General features: G+C 41.2%; 1 long non-coding RNA gene across 1 annotated transcript in view; it reads left to right on the top strand.

The window, feature by feature from the left end:
• Positions 1–14,256, top strand: part of LOC148150475 (uncharacterized) — a 124,414-nt gene extending 110,158 nt beyond the window's left edge. The window contains exon 3 of the long non-coding RNA XR_015756860.1: positions 14,228–14,256. This is a non-coding gene — a long non-coding RNA (uncharacterized LOC148150475). The remainder of the gene's footprint in view (positions 1–14,227) is intronic.
• The last annotated feature ends 1,308 nt before the right edge of the window (positions 14,257–15,564 follow it).

The following is a 15,564-nucleotide window of genomic DNA, read 5'->3' on the forward strand; positions in this document are numbered from 1 at the left end:
GAGACTCTTTGTTGAACTAATCTTGTTATGACTAATTAAGAGAGGGAATGAATAAAGATGCACAATGAAAATGTCCCTAACCTACCCTTGAACCAGGAGGGCGAAGTTCAAGTCCCAGGTGCCCCAAAGGTGTCTCATAACATTCTGAACTGGTTGATTAGAAAATATTAAAGAAGTGGAGCCAGCTCATCTCTACTCAACCATGATCATCATAAATTATGGGTGTTCATCCAGGGACTATTCATAACACATAATAGTGTTGTATTAAACAGATACTGTGTATTTGGATGAAGATATAAACTACAGTCGGGAACAGAATCCACAGTAGATCACAGTACAATGGTTTTGAATGGATTTCCTTGTGAAGAGTTGCTGTCAGAAAGTAACCTTCCCAAAATGACTTTGCTTAGGACCATGTAAAAGAGGGATTCTTACCAAGAGTTAAGATCAAACTCAGAAGGATGGCACTATCATGATACCAACAATTCAGAGCTCCTGGAAAAAAGTTCTGGGGACATGAGTTTAAATCCACTATGGTAGATGGTGAAATTTGAATGCGATGATTTAATGTGGCTGATAGTGATGAGAAGATGTCTGTATAACATTTTGTCTGTATAACACTTAAAAGAACTCAAAAAAACAGTATATTTTGAGCAGTGAATGGAAAGAAAATGAAAGAACCATCAAAAATTTGGAAGAGTTTTTAAGCAGGTTTTTTATGGCTTGGAGACAGCAAGTAAAGAGAAGGATTTTGGAAGAGGATTTAGATTGTTGAGCATGTTATAGTCAGTGTGGGGCTGGATGACAGGCCATAAAACAGGGCGCTATGGCATTAGCACTGTTCTTCTTACCCAGACCTGCCCATCCCTTCCAGTATCTCCTCTAACTGCCATTAAGAATTGATAGTGAAGGCGAGTGCCAAGTGTTCAGCTCACCAGGTCAAACACAGTGAACTGGTAGCTAGACATGTAAGGTGCCTTCCTTTTGGTAGCCTGTGCCCACAGGCAAAACCGTCCCATAATTCCCAATGCTCTTCCTCAATGTTTCCTCATTTCTCTTGTCCTGTCGATTTATGTCTTTCCCTCCTTCCAGGCATCTGCCAATCTGAACCCAACAAGACACTAAACCTACCCCGTCTTAGATCCAAGGCTCGACTTCTTTTGGGGACTATTTGCAGTTCCAGCTGTGGCCACAGTACCAGGTGGTGCTGCTGAGACAAGAAAGCTGATGGTCATTGGTTTGGCAGTTCTCAAAGGTAAAACATTCTCAAACCAATTCAAGGTATCCATTAAATGGCTGCAGCACAAGGCAACCAAATTGGGGAAGGGGCTTGACCCTAATTCAGCCCATAGTGACTGAAGGAAAAATGAAGGTCTAGAATTCCACCTGCGGGCAGGGTTAAGGGATCACTGACAAAGAATTATGTTATGGAGAACATCAGTCGACTAGGATTGCAATGGACTGTGGAAAATGTGAAAAAAATATGCACCAGGATCACTTGGGTAAAAGGGATGGGTGAAGTTTAGTTGGTACAAGTCAGTTTGCAAGAGATGGAATTCTAGATTAGCTGAAGTGTGTGAATGTTGGAGAAAGTAAGGAATGAAGCCAAGGAAAATATTGTCACTGATAATTCAAAAAATGTTGATGGTTCCAATTCTACTTTTTAATCCCTCCAACAATTGGAGACAAGTAGAGGCAAATTTATTGGTCTTAGGTCCCCGGTAAAAAGCCACGCTTGAAGAGAATGAAGGGTCAAAATAAAATTATGATATTGTAAAGCTGATTTTCCAAATGTTGCTTTATTTCTGAAATGTTCATATTCCATTGTGAATACAATAGGAGATAGTAACATGTGTGATATAAGATTTTAATTGAGGCATCACAATTTATTGTCAAAATTGTGATATTTAGGAGCATGCATGCATGAAATCTCAACAGCAGCCAAGGGCCAATGGCTCCAGTAGCTAAACTGGAAAGGATATGGTAGCAGATGTTAAATGTAGTGCAACATAATTATTGTTAATATGACTATCACTTGGTTATCTCCTCCCAGTTTTCTGCTTTGATCTCCTGAAGGTATTAACTTTTTCAAGGGGAACAGTTAATCTGTCACTGCTGAGCTTTGATACAATGCCAGTGGCCATTTTCTCCAGAAGGACTGGTCTCACGCTGGAATGTAGCTACAGAGTTACCAGAAGCTCTCTCTCTGCTCAATTAACTGATAATTCTTCATGTGTGAACCAAGATTGTAGGACAGGGCTTGTCTTTGAGCAATAGTAGAAGATGGGTCTGAGCAAATTAGCAGATCCTTTCCTTAAAAAAGAACTTTCCCAGTTTTTCTCTTTCCTAATTAGTTCAGTGTTGCTTTCTGATAAATATTTCCAGGTGGTTTAATTATTGTAAAATAGTACAAAAGCAACACACTTAAGCCACGGTTCCTCGGAGTGGCTTCATACGTAATTAAAAATCATTGTTTAACTGAGAAATTTTCAGATAGCATTGTCACAATTCTCCACACGTTGAATGATTAAAATATAATATATCTTCACTTAAAAGCTATTACTGTTGTAATACATAATGAAGAGTGGCAAGTAAAAAATGATATCACACTTGCTATTATCTACTGCCTCATTCATTCTAATTGTGAATTTTTTAAAAAGTTATAATGAACAGATTGACAATGGCTCTTTAACATATAGCTGATCAAGGAGGCTGTTGTCAGGACAGACCATCCCAGACACCAATTACATTGACACAGCAATATGGAAAATTGCTCAGGCATATCCTGTCCACAAAAGGTAGCACAAATCGAATCCAGCCATGATCATCCTATGAGTCTACTTTTGATCAGCAGCTAAATGTTGGAAGGGGCCATCACCATTGTTATCAAGAGACATTTGCCTATCAATATCCTGCTCAGTGATGAAATGAAGGATTTATTCAATTGATTGATTTATTGTCACTTGCATTTCACAGTGAATAATATAGTAAAATACAGTGAAAATCTTCAATTGTATCCATAATCTGGTGCCATTTTGAATAGTTTAAGAATAAAAAGAATAGAAAGATACAACTGAAAGAGAGCGATCTTCATTCTGATGCCTCAGCCATGAGTGCTGAGTGCTGAGCTGGCTCACCAATGACATGTGTACCTCTACTGTCTCACCGCAACTTGTGTCAGACCCACCACTGTAGGAGTCACCATTCTTTAGGTGCCATCTCTTGGATGGCATGGTGGCTCAGTAGTTGGCACTGCTACCTCACAGCACCAGGGTCCCAGGTTCGATTCCAGCCTCGGGTGACTGTCTGTGTGGAGTTTGTTCCGGTTTCTCCCACAGTCTAAAGATGTGCAGGTCAGGTGAACTGGCCATGCTAAATTGCCCATACTATTAAGTGCATTAGTCAGAGGGAAATGGGTCGGAGTGGGTTACTCTTCGGAGGGTCGGTGTGGACTTGTTGGGCCAAAGAGCCTGTCTCCACACTGTAGAGAATCTAATCTAATCTAAAAAAATACAAAGAAAGTTGTGATTGTTAAAGGTCAATCCTCTCAGTCCCAGGATATCACAGCAGGATTTCTCCATCATGAGGTCAGAAATGGGGATATTGTCAATGACTCCTCAGATTATGGAGTAGATCATGTACATCTGCAGCAAGCCAATATTCAGCTTCACCTGATAGGGTCAAGTAACATTCAAAATCGGCGTTTCAAGCATAAGCTCTTCATCAGGAGTGATGTTCCTGATGAGGGGCTTATGCTTGAAATGTTGATCCTCTTACTCCTCGGATGCTGCCTAACAGGGTGTGCTTTTCCAGCACCACACTCTTGACTCTGATCTCCAGCATCTGTAGTCCTCAGATTCATGCTACTGAAGTATCAGACAAAGACTATGTCAAACAAGAACGAAGCCAACTATAACTTCTTGACATTCAATAATATTACCATTTAGAATCTCCTACAATTAAGATCCTGGGTGTTACTGTCAACCAAACGCTGAACTGGACCAGCAACAGTTAAAAGAGGCAGGCTGGTGGTTCTATGGTGAATAACTCACTTCCTGACTCTCAGTGCCTGTCCACCATCTACAAAGCACAAAGTAGAATTTGATGGAATATTTTGGTTGGATGCACTCCACCAGTACTCATAACATAAGCTTTCTCCACCAGTAAGAGGATCAACGTCATCCAGAACAAAGAAGCTCACTTGATTGGCACTCAATTCACCACCTTTCATATTCATTCCTTTCCTGACTGATGGATATGTTGGCATTATTTGCATACGTCCACTCTGAGGGACTGAGGGACTCAAGAAGTTAGCTCATCACTCATTACTATTTCCAGGGTATTTAGTGATGTGAGCGGTAAAGGTTGTCTTAGCCAATGATGCTCACAACTCATGGATGATTAAAGAGAAAAGTACATTGCATTCTATTGGGAGTCTGCTTCTCCATTATTCCAGGTACAAGGTGCCGAGACCCACAGTGTTCATGCAATGCATCATTCAGAGGGTTGAACACACAAACCATTTGGCACTCAGCTAAGTGGACCTTGCTGATTCATTTAAATTAGGCAGCTGTCGCTGATTTAGAAGAATGTTTCATAATCTCAGTATGTCTGCAAGCGCTTTACAGCCAATTATGTGGTTTTCTTGAAGTGTAGCTACCACTGTAATGTGGAGAATTCAATTAAAGCCGAACATTTGGTCGATCCTCCTTCTCCATCTAAATCATAGTAATGCCTACTTTTACCACTTGTGCAGCAATCAGTCAATTCAACAAAAACAATTTGTATTTATGTAGCGCCTGTGTTATGATTAAATAAAACTTCCCAAAGGAGCTTCACAAAAACACAAAGAGCCACGTATTGTGGCACAAATCTTTGAAATGTTGCCGAAACTGGCAAGATAATAAGTAGTTGTTGAAAAAATCCTTTGAAGAAACACTGCCCTTCTTACAAACCCAACAAAAGTGGCAATTAAACATAAGCTTTCATAATATCAACAGAAAAAAGAGCAATAGGTCACTTCACATCTCTCGCTCTTGTCCAAATAATGAAATGGATATTGAAAAAAATAAATCAAAGGAACAATAACTTAGCACAATCTTGTAAGAGTGCCAATTACATAAAGGTAGTTCTGAGGAAGGGTCAATGGACCCAAAATGTTAATTCTGATTTCTCTCCACAGGTTTTGCCAGACCATCCGAACTTTTAGAGGAATTCCAATTTTTGTTTCTAATTTCAGCCTCTGCAGTTCTTTCAGTTTTTATTCACACAGAGGTAGTACTTCTCTTTGTAAACGTAAACAAATCCCTGCTGGGATGAGCCCAATAGTCAGTCTTGAATATCAATGAAGCATTCACACTGAGGGAATCTGGAAAATGAGATAAATGGCTATTTGTACAATGTGTGTCTGTTAATGCAGTTGCAGGCAGGAGCATGAGAATGGGGATGATAGAGATATTGAAGGAAGTAGGGCAGCCTGGAGGGGAGTGGTGAAATGTGATGTGGCATGAAGCAGGCACGAGTGAATCGTGAGACGTGGAGGCATCATCGGAGATATGGGTGCACAGGAATCCTGGACTGTCTGGGACAAATATGGAGGCATGAAGGGGCTTGGGAGATAAGAGGTGACAGGGAAGATCATAGAATATGCAGGAAGCACAAAGTGGGGGGGGAACGAATGGAGGTTTCAAAGGAGAGAATGGGATGTTTGAGGGGACCTAGAGAAGTTATAGATGGCAGGATCAAAGAGGTGAGATGTGCGGACCTAACAGTTGTGAATTGAACTGGGCAAATTTCTCAGTAAACAAACATGAGGCTTCAAACCTGTGAGCCTTACCATTCGCCCTGTCTCCAATGCTGACTTATGAGGAAGGAGCCGACACTTAACACCTGGAGACCAAAATGATGGCTGAGTGGACAGATTTGGCTAGGCCAACAATTAATCAGAAAACTTCTCCTGAGGTACATTACACATTTATCATTGGATTAGCTTGTTACACAATTGGTGGCTACAAGAAATAAATTAATAATGTTAAAACTGAAAGAACTGCATATGCTTTAAATCAGAAACAAAAACATAAGTTGTTTGAAAAACTCAGCAGGTCTGGCAGCATTTGTGAAGAGAAATCAAAATTAACGCTTTGAGTCTGGTGACCCTTCCTCAGAACTGATGGTAGACAATAAAATATTGGTTCATATGCAGAAAATAGGGTGGGGGAGGGGCAAGGAATAAACAATACGTGGGGACAGAGCCAAAGAGAGAGAAGAACAGTTGGACAGACAAAGGAGTTTTAACGATCCAACAAGGAGAGTGAATAGCTCTTAATGGAGACTATTAGTGGCTAACAATAAGCAATGTGTAACGGCAGACCATGTGGTAACAAGGCCTGGTGTGTGGGGTAGAGGGCTAGGGCATGGAGGAGGTCAGACCCTAAAAGTATTGAACTTGATATTGAGTCCAGAGGTCTTTAGGGTTCCCACGTGGAAAATGAGGTGGTGTTCTTCCAGCTTGCGCTGAGTTACACTGGAGCACTGCAGCAAGCTTGAGACAGAGATGTTTGTCAGGGAACAGGGTGGTGTATTAAAGTCATAGACAACTGAAAGCTCAGGGTCTTTTTTGTAACAGAACATAGATATTCTGTGAAGCAATCACTCCATCTACACTTTGTTTTCCTTAATGTAGAGGAGACTATATTGTAAGCAGCGAATGCAATAAACTAAATTGTGAGAAGTGCAGGTAAAATGCTGCTCCATCTGGAAGGTATGTTTGAGCCCTTGGATACTGAGGAGGGAGGAGGTAAGTGGGCAGGTGTTACACTTTCAATGGTTGCAGGGCAAGGTGCCAGGGGGGAGTACTGAAGGAAGAGTGGACGAGGGTGCCCCAGTGGAAGCGTGCTCCTATGGAAGGCAGACAAGGGACAGGAGGGGGACATGTGTCTGGTGGTTGTATCTCACTGGATGTGGCGGAAATGGTGGCTGATGATCTTCTGGATGTGGCTGCTGGTGGGATGGTAAGTGAGAACAAGTGGAACAATATTGCTGTTGTGAAGGGGAAGAGAGGGGTTGAGGGCTGTGGTGCGGCAGATGGCTCAGACCCACCTGAGGGTCCAGTCGATAATGGTGTTGGGGGGTCCTCCGTTGAGGAATAAGGTGGACTTTTCTAAGGTTCTTTTGTTGAAGTTGGCCTCATCAGAACAGATGTGATGGAGACAGAGGAACTAGGAAAATGGAATGGCGTCTTTATAGGAAACAGGGTGCGAGGATGTATAGTCCAGTTAACTGAGGGAGTCAGTCAGTTTATAGTGGATATTGGTAGCTAGTTTATCCCCAGAAATGGAATCAGAGATGTCAAGGAATGGCAAGGAGGAGTCAGAGATGGGCCAGGTAAAAGTGAGGGAGGGTTGGAAATTGGAAGCAAAATCATTGAACTTTTCCAATTTTGGATAAGACAGGGAAGCAGCACCGATTATATCACTGATATATTGGAGAAAGAGTTGTGAGGAGGGGCCAGAATAGGACTGGAACAAGGAATGTTCTATGTATCCGATAAAGAGACAGACCATAACTATCCATGCACATACCTATGGCATCTCTCTGAACTGGAGAAAGTGAGAGGAGTTAAAAGAGAAATTGTTCAGGGTGAGGATTAACTCGGCCAAGTGGAGGAGGGTGGTTGTGTGTAGGGGTGGTTCATGCCTTTGGCCCAGGAAGAAGCAGAGAGACCCTATTGGGGGATGGACATGTACAGGGATTGTACAAACACAGTAAAGAGGAGGCAGCTGGAGCCTGCAAACTGGAAATTCTAAAACTGGCATTAAGTGTCAGAGAAATCGTGGATGTAAGTAGGCGGGGACTGAACCAGGGGAGAAAAGATTGAGTCAATGTAGGAAGAGTTGAGATCTGTGCAGCAGGAGCAGGCTGAAATAATGAGTCTCCCTATGCAGTCCTGTTTGTGGATTTTCGGGAGGAGTTAGAAGCGAGCTATGTAGGGCTGGAGGACTATCAGCTTGGAGGCAGTAGGGAGGAGATCACCAGATGAAATGAGGTCAATGACTGTAGCTGATACAACAGCCTGATGTGCCATGGTAGGGTGATGGCCCGGGGGAGGTAGGAGGAGGTACCTGAGAGATGGCGCTCAGCCTGTGCAATGTAGAGATCGGTCCGCCAGACTGCAACAGCACCACCCTTACTGGGAGGCTTGATAACAAAGTCAAGGTTGGATCTAAGCACTTGGAGTGCAGTTAGTTCAGAGGGAGACAGGTTGGATTGGGAGAGGTCTCTCCTTACAACTTTAAAGAAATATTCTGTGGAGCTAACTGTTCTTAAGTGTTCTTTTCCTGAAGTGTTAAATGCAGTGTCTTCATTAGAAATATGCTTCTTATTCTTCAAATAACACCATTTTACATCAAGAAAAGCTCTCGGTTGGGCTCGGTTGAATACAAAAAAGATAAGACCGGTTATCTTTAATTAAGGTTTCAGCAAGTATAAAACCTTTTATTTCACTGGCAATTGAAAGACAGTTTCTTCTCTCACAAGCTTTTCGGCACCTCATCAATCTTCTCATCGAGTAAGAAGAAAATAACCTCTGCCTCGACACTTAGTGACAGGCCCCATTTGATAACTCAAAAGATAATTTGTTCTCTCATACAGAACAATGGACATCTGTCAGTCAGATAGGAGTCTGAAAATCAGTTCAAGCTCTTTTCTGCTCTATCTCATTTTCCTTAATCCATTAGCCAAGGTATATTTTGCAGAAATAAAGTCACAAATGTTGCTTGGCTGCCACTGGTTTACTCAAATTACCATTCTTTGTGTATAAGCTGAAACACAGAGTGCATCACAATCACAGGCTGGGGTCCATTCTTGCCAATCTCCTCCCTGTCCAATTCACCCAGATTGGTACAGGTCACGTGGAACCACCTACGCCAATCTGCTTTTATCATGCTTCTGTGTTTCTCCTTCTGGAATGCACATTTGGCCCTCACCAGCCATGACCTTCCTCTGGAAGATTGCATAACCTTGATGGAAACCTGGGTATGGGGTATTGATATCTTCTCTCAAAGGGAAGACTCCCCACTCAGTGACACCTTCAATTCAACTTCGCACAGTTGGTCACAGTGATTAAAGAACTCCTGTAACCAAATCATAGTTAAATCTGTCTCCCTATAGTTTTTTTATCTTCTCACACAAGCCCTCTGCCTCTCCCTCTTTGATCTTGACTGGGCACACGTGACATGAAAATGTTTTCATTGAGATATTGTCAATGCTTTCTTCCCACAGCTCTCATTCTCATTCCTCTCTCTTTCTCTCTATCGCTCTCTGTCATTTCTCTCTTATTCTCCTGACTTCTCACCTTTGGTGAATCCAAACTCTCAAGTCACCATTCCAGAATTTTTCCTTGCCTCCTGAAGTTTGGGAAGCTTGGCTAGTCTGAGTTGATCTGGAAAGCAGAGAAAATCAGAAATGGCCAGGGATCTCACAGAAACTTATAAAATTCTAACAAGATTATGTAGAATAGATCCAGGAAGAATTTTCCTAATGACTGGGCAGTACAGAATCAGGGGTCACAGCCTAACTATAAGGAGTAAGCCTATTAGGACATAGTTGAAAAAAAAATCACCCAGAAATGTTGTAGGGATACTGTTGTGGCCAAAACAGTGAAATATTTCAATAAAAATGTAAACATAGCTCTTAGTATTAAAGGGATTAAACTAACAGTCCTGTGGTTGCAGGGAACTGAGTTGGATGATCAGCCATGATCATAATAAATAGTGAGATAGACTTGAAAGGATTTTGGGATGAGTGACCACAATATGACAGGAACTTACATTCTGTTTGGAAGTGAGGTAGTTTATTATAAAGCAAGAGAGTTAACTTTGTATAAAGGAAAAAGATGAAGATGAGAGGCACAGATTGGCTGCAGTGGATTGGGAAAATACATTAAAATGCATGCTTGTACATGGACAATGGATAATCTTTAAAGAATTATTACATGACTCACAGTGACTACACATTCCTTCAAGGTACAAACCTCAACAAGTTGCCAGATATAACAGTAATTCTGAGGATTGAGAGGTTCACAGTATATAACAAAGGAGGATCGAAAAACTGATAAGGGAAGGATGAATGGGATATGAATCGAGGGAAAATAAAACATAATAACGGACTGTAAGAGTTGTAAAAGTGCGGTACATAAAAAGGAAATGTCTGGCTCAAACAAATATGGGTCAATTACTGGTGAAGTCAAGACAATCTAGAATGTGAAACAGAGAAATGGCACACAAGTTAAATGATTACTATGCGTCTGTTTTCATGAGGAAGCTACAAGAAAATGGAGATGCATGTGAGAAAAGAGATTGAGGAACTGAAGGAAATTTGTGCTGGTAAGAAGGATGTACTGGAGAAACTGATGAATCTGTGGGAGCTGATGGTCTTTATCCCAGAGTGTTGTAGGAGCTAGCGATAGACATAGTTGATATATTGATGATTATCTTCCAACATTCTGTAGACGTTGGAATGATTGCTGTGGATTGAAAATAGCAAATGTCATCCCATTATTTATAAAGGGAGTGAGAGAGAAAACAGTGAACAACAGACCTGACCTATTAGCCTTACTTTAGAAGTAGGGAAAATGCTAAAATCTGTCATAAAAGATGGGATAGCTTTACAACTAGTTGGAGCTGTTTGAAGATGTTACTAACAAAATTGATAAAGGAGAGCCAATGAATGTAGCATACATAGATTTTCACACTCTTTTAATAAAATCCCCACAAAAGACTAATTAGAACAAGTAAGGCACATGGGATAGGAGATAATCCACTGGCATGGATTAATGATTGGACAACAGACAGGAAACAGGGTAGGAATAAAAAGTCATTCTCTTGTCGATAGCTTGTGACTAATTGGGTGCCAGAAGGATCAGTAATTGGGTTCAATCTGTTCACCGTATAACATATATGTGGACTAAATTTAATATTTCCAATTTGCAAATGGTACAAAATCAAGTGAGAATGTTGTGCAGAAGAGGTAAAATGGTTTCAGGAGGATTGGGATGGGCTTAGTGAATGGGCAAGAACAGGGTGATGGAATATAATGTGGAAAAACTTGAGATAATGTACTTTGGAAGGAGAAAGAGATGTGCAGAGTTTTTTTTAATAGCAAGAGTTTGGAAAGTGCTGATGTATATAGAGACTTGCCTGTTCTTGTCAATAAGTCACTGAAGGCAATCTTGTATGTGCAGCAAACTAACAATCAACATCTAAGCTTGGGCTGAGAAGTGGCAATAAGATTGTGCCACACAAATGCTAGGCTGTGACAGTTGCTGAAAGAAAGAATACAATCATTTCCCTTTGACATCTATAGCCCCTTAACAATCTACATTCCCTCTAATTTCTTCTGCATGGACCTCCGAGGTGTCACCCTGGAGGGTCACCATTGTCCAACTCATACGGCATCCTGAGCTGGAACTATATCACTATTCCGTCACAGTCACCAGGTCAAAATCATGGATGTCCTTTTCTCACAGGCCTCCAAGGAGTGTAGGGGTTCAAGAAGACAGCTCTCCAGCACCTTCTCCAGAGCAATAAAGAATGGGCAACAAATGCGAGCCTCATCAGCGAGCAAATCAAAACAAATATTCTCTTCATTTCTCTGCATCTTTTCTCCATTTTCACCATTTAACTGAGGTCCCTCACACCATCTCTCTAAATTATAGTGCCTATATAGAGTCATAGAGTCATAGAGTCATAGAGGCATAGAGATGTACAACATGGAAACAGACCCTTCAGTCCAACCCGCCCATGCCGATCAGATATCCCAACCCAATCTAGTCCCACCTGCCAGCACCAGGCCTATATCCCTCCAAACCCTTCCTATTCATATGCCCATCCAAATGCCTCCAATACTCCCTAGGACCTGACCATTAAGTGTATGAATCCTGCTAAGCTTTGCTTTCCCAAAATGCAGCACCTCGCATTTATCTGAATTAAACTCCATCTGCCACTTCTCAGCCCATTGGCCCATCTGGTCCAGATCCTGTTGTAATCTGAGGTAACCCTCTTCGATGTCCACTACACCTCCAATTTTGGTGTCATCTGCAAACTTACTAACTATACCTCTTACGCTCGCATCCAAATCATTTATGTAAATGATAAAAATTAGAGGGCCCAGCACCGATCCTTATGGCACTCCACTGGTCACAGGCCTCCAGTCTGAAAAACAACCCTCCACCACCACCCTCTGTCTTCTACCTTTGAGCCAGTTCTGTATCCAAATGGCTAGTTCTCCCTGTATTCCATGAGATCTAACCTTGCGAATCAGTCTCCCATGGGGAACCTTGTCGAACGCCTTACTGAAGTCCATATAGATCACATCACAGCTCTGCCCTCATCAATCTTCTTTGTTACTTCTTCAAAAAACTCAATCAAGTTGTGAAACATGATTTCCCACGCACAAAGCCATGTTGACTATCCCTAATCAGTCCTTGCCTTTCGAAATACATGTACATCCTGTCCCTCAGGATTCCCTCCACCGAGGTCAGGCTCACCGGTCTATAGTTTCCTGACTTGTCTTTATCGCCCTTCTTAACAGTGGCACCACGTTTTTACACACAATACTCCATTTGAGGCCTAATCAGTGACTTACAAAGGTTTAACATAGCTTGCATGATTTTGTGTCCGATGGCACTGAAATTAATGTGGACGTAGGGAGAGAGCTGAATGGAGATAGAACCATTTTGGTATTCAGGACACTGAATGATTGGATCTTCCTCGGCTTTGTCAAGCTTTAGCAAGGAGTAGGAGATAAGGAATCCATGAATGGTTAGTTAGCTCATTGATGGATGGCTATCCAGATCAGGCATTGGAGTGGCATTGGCTGAGGCTTCAGGATGATGAGGGAAGCAGACACAATCCATGTTGGGGGTAAGAAATGAGAGAAGGAGAGAAAAAGGTCACAGAAGCTAAATAGATCACAGAAACACTGAGGTGTCATTGGGTTGGCAATGGTCCATAAACAGTTTGGAAAATTCCCTCAGTGTTCCATGTTGCACCATTCAGTTCCTTTTATGGGTTAGATTTCCCAAGTTCCAGGAACACCACTCAGCCAGCATTAAAACTAGAGCAAAGAAGAATTCTGAGGTATACATCATCATTAAAACCCTTCCGTCATAAATTATTTTGCAGTAAGGGGTCAAGAAGGAACAAGGTGGGATGGGGGAAGCTTGAGGTGAATTTTAAATACTTACATGTTAATGTTCTATCTGACTCAATCAAAGCTGTGTTTGGATGTTAAAATCCTTCCTTTTGCCTATTTTTAGCAAGTGAAGAATCCCACTTATTTTAGCAGTTTTATCAACTTTCCTGGCACCTTCATAGAATTCTATATTTCAACCTCTGATTTCCTTGTTCCTTCATTAGTTTATTGTACTTCTCCTTAATCTTCCTTCCAACGTCCATCTCTTCACATTAAATTTAATTTGTTACATTTCATCAGAAATGTTTTTGTCCTTTTCACAGCAGTCTACCTTATGACCTCTTGAAAAGAAGGGAAGCAGTAAATCTTGGAAAATGACTGAATTGGTCTGAACGCATTTACATGCTGTAATCATGGTTCTCCAGTTCCTATCAGTACCATCATTTCCAAGTTATTCTGGTTTTTTTTCTTTTTACATAGTCAGGAGAGAAAGAAAACAGTAATTCATTCAGTTTGGGACTTTATGCTTTGAATAATGGATACCTTAGCTTCAAATCTAATCAAAGAGCTTGGATGACTCACTTTGGGAATAATGGATTACTTAGACTCAATTGCAGTCTGGAATCTAATCAAAAGGTTTGGAAATGTTTGGTTTATATGTTACAGATCATCCTGAAATTGTATTATCTGGTCATTGAGTTCCCATAAATTGCAGAAAATATTTTCTGAAAAGTTTTTAAGTGTTGTTTTCCCTCTTGGTAAATCAAATATGTAATAACTAAATAAGAGTTTAAAACACAAAATCTTCTTATTTCATAACAATGGCAATTCATTTATTTTTTGTATCTTTTAATGCCTTCACTAAAGTTTTTACTTGAGTATATCAGCCTCTCCCAACGCCTGGGCCACAACCTGATACATTTTGTCTAATGCTCTAACTTTAATTTGAATCAGTGCCCAATTGTCACAATTCTCTAGAATGAATTAGTATTGTTCAGTCAAGTCTTCTGATGGAGTACTTTCCTTTTTTCTCTAGCAGACTCTATTCAGCAACTTTCAGTCTAAGAAGCTAACCCTATTAAGAGCTCAAGCTTTCATGGTCATCGGTTCTGAAGATGTCAATACATCAATCTAGGTAAACATGGTATCAAGATAACCCACGGAAATAATATACCTGTACAATCAGAAAATTGCAGACATGGTTATGGTCTTTGAAAGAGTTATATAGGTATTTCTGCTCCCCTCAAAATCTTCTCTCTTCAAATGTTTATCCCAAAATCTTTTGAAAGCCTGGATTGTATTTGCCTCCATCATCATCTCATGCTTTGCGTTCCAGATTCTAACCACCCTCTATGTGAAAAATGTTTTCTTTTCCCTCATGACACCATTATTTCTTTTTTTAATTGATTAGTTGATTTTTGAGCTGTGTCAATGAAGACATTTTCTCTCTACTCTCTCTAGAGCTGTCAAGATTTCAAATGTATGTTTTAAATTTCCTTTGCACCTTTTCTTTTCTGAGGAGAGTACTGCAGTGTCTCCAATCTCCAATAACATACAGTCTGGTATTTGGCCTAGTCATCAAAATATCAAGATTTCTCGCACATAATTAGGCGGCACGGTGGCACAATGGTTAGCACTGCTGCCTCACAGCGTCAGAGACCCGGATTCAAATACTGCCTCAGGCGACTGACTGTGTGGAGTTTGCACATTCTCCCCGTGTCTGCGTGGGTTTCCTCCGGGTGCTCCAGTTTCCTCCCACAGTCCAAAGATGTGCAGGTCAGGTGAATTGGCCATGCTAAATTGCCCGTAGTGTTAGGTAAGGGGTAAATGTAGGGGTATGGGTGGGTTGCGCTTCAGCGGGTCGGTGTGGACTTGTTGGGCATGGTAAATGTAGATTTATGGGAATAGGGTAGAGGTAAGGTCTGGGATGGTCTTCATAGGGGCCAAGGTGGCCTCTTTCTGCACTGTAGGGATTCTATGATTCTAAAGATGCACTCATCACCTGATTCTGCAACACATTTCATTATTGCTTACTTTGCTCAGACTCCTATTAAGATCTGCCCTTTAACTTCTTTGCTTAACAAGAAGCTATGTACCTCCACCTTCCCAAGATTCAATGAGCTCACCTCCACCTCCTTCTGAAGCGGAGGTTTTCAAAATCACACAGACCTCTGAAAGAAAATGATTCACCTCATATCTGCTCTGAACACTGTTCCTGACTCACCCACAAGCTGAAACATTCACAGCAACCTTACCAAGATCATTCAGGATCTTACATAACTCGATCCAGTCACCTCACTATTTATGTATTATATTGTTTTTTTTTTCCTCTTTTTCTCTCGACCTTCTGCAATTACCCTGGTTCTTACTTGT

The sequence above is a fragment of the Chiloscyllium plagiosum genome, unplaced genomic scaffold (genome assembly GCF_037043375.1).
Source record: "Chiloscyllium plagiosum isolate Xiang-an unplaced genomic scaffold, Cpla_swu_hap1 HiC_scaffold_4, whole genome shotgun sequence".
NCBI lineage: Eukaryota > Metazoa > Chordata > Chondrichthyes > Orectolobiformes > Hemiscylliidae > Chiloscyllium > Chiloscyllium plagiosum.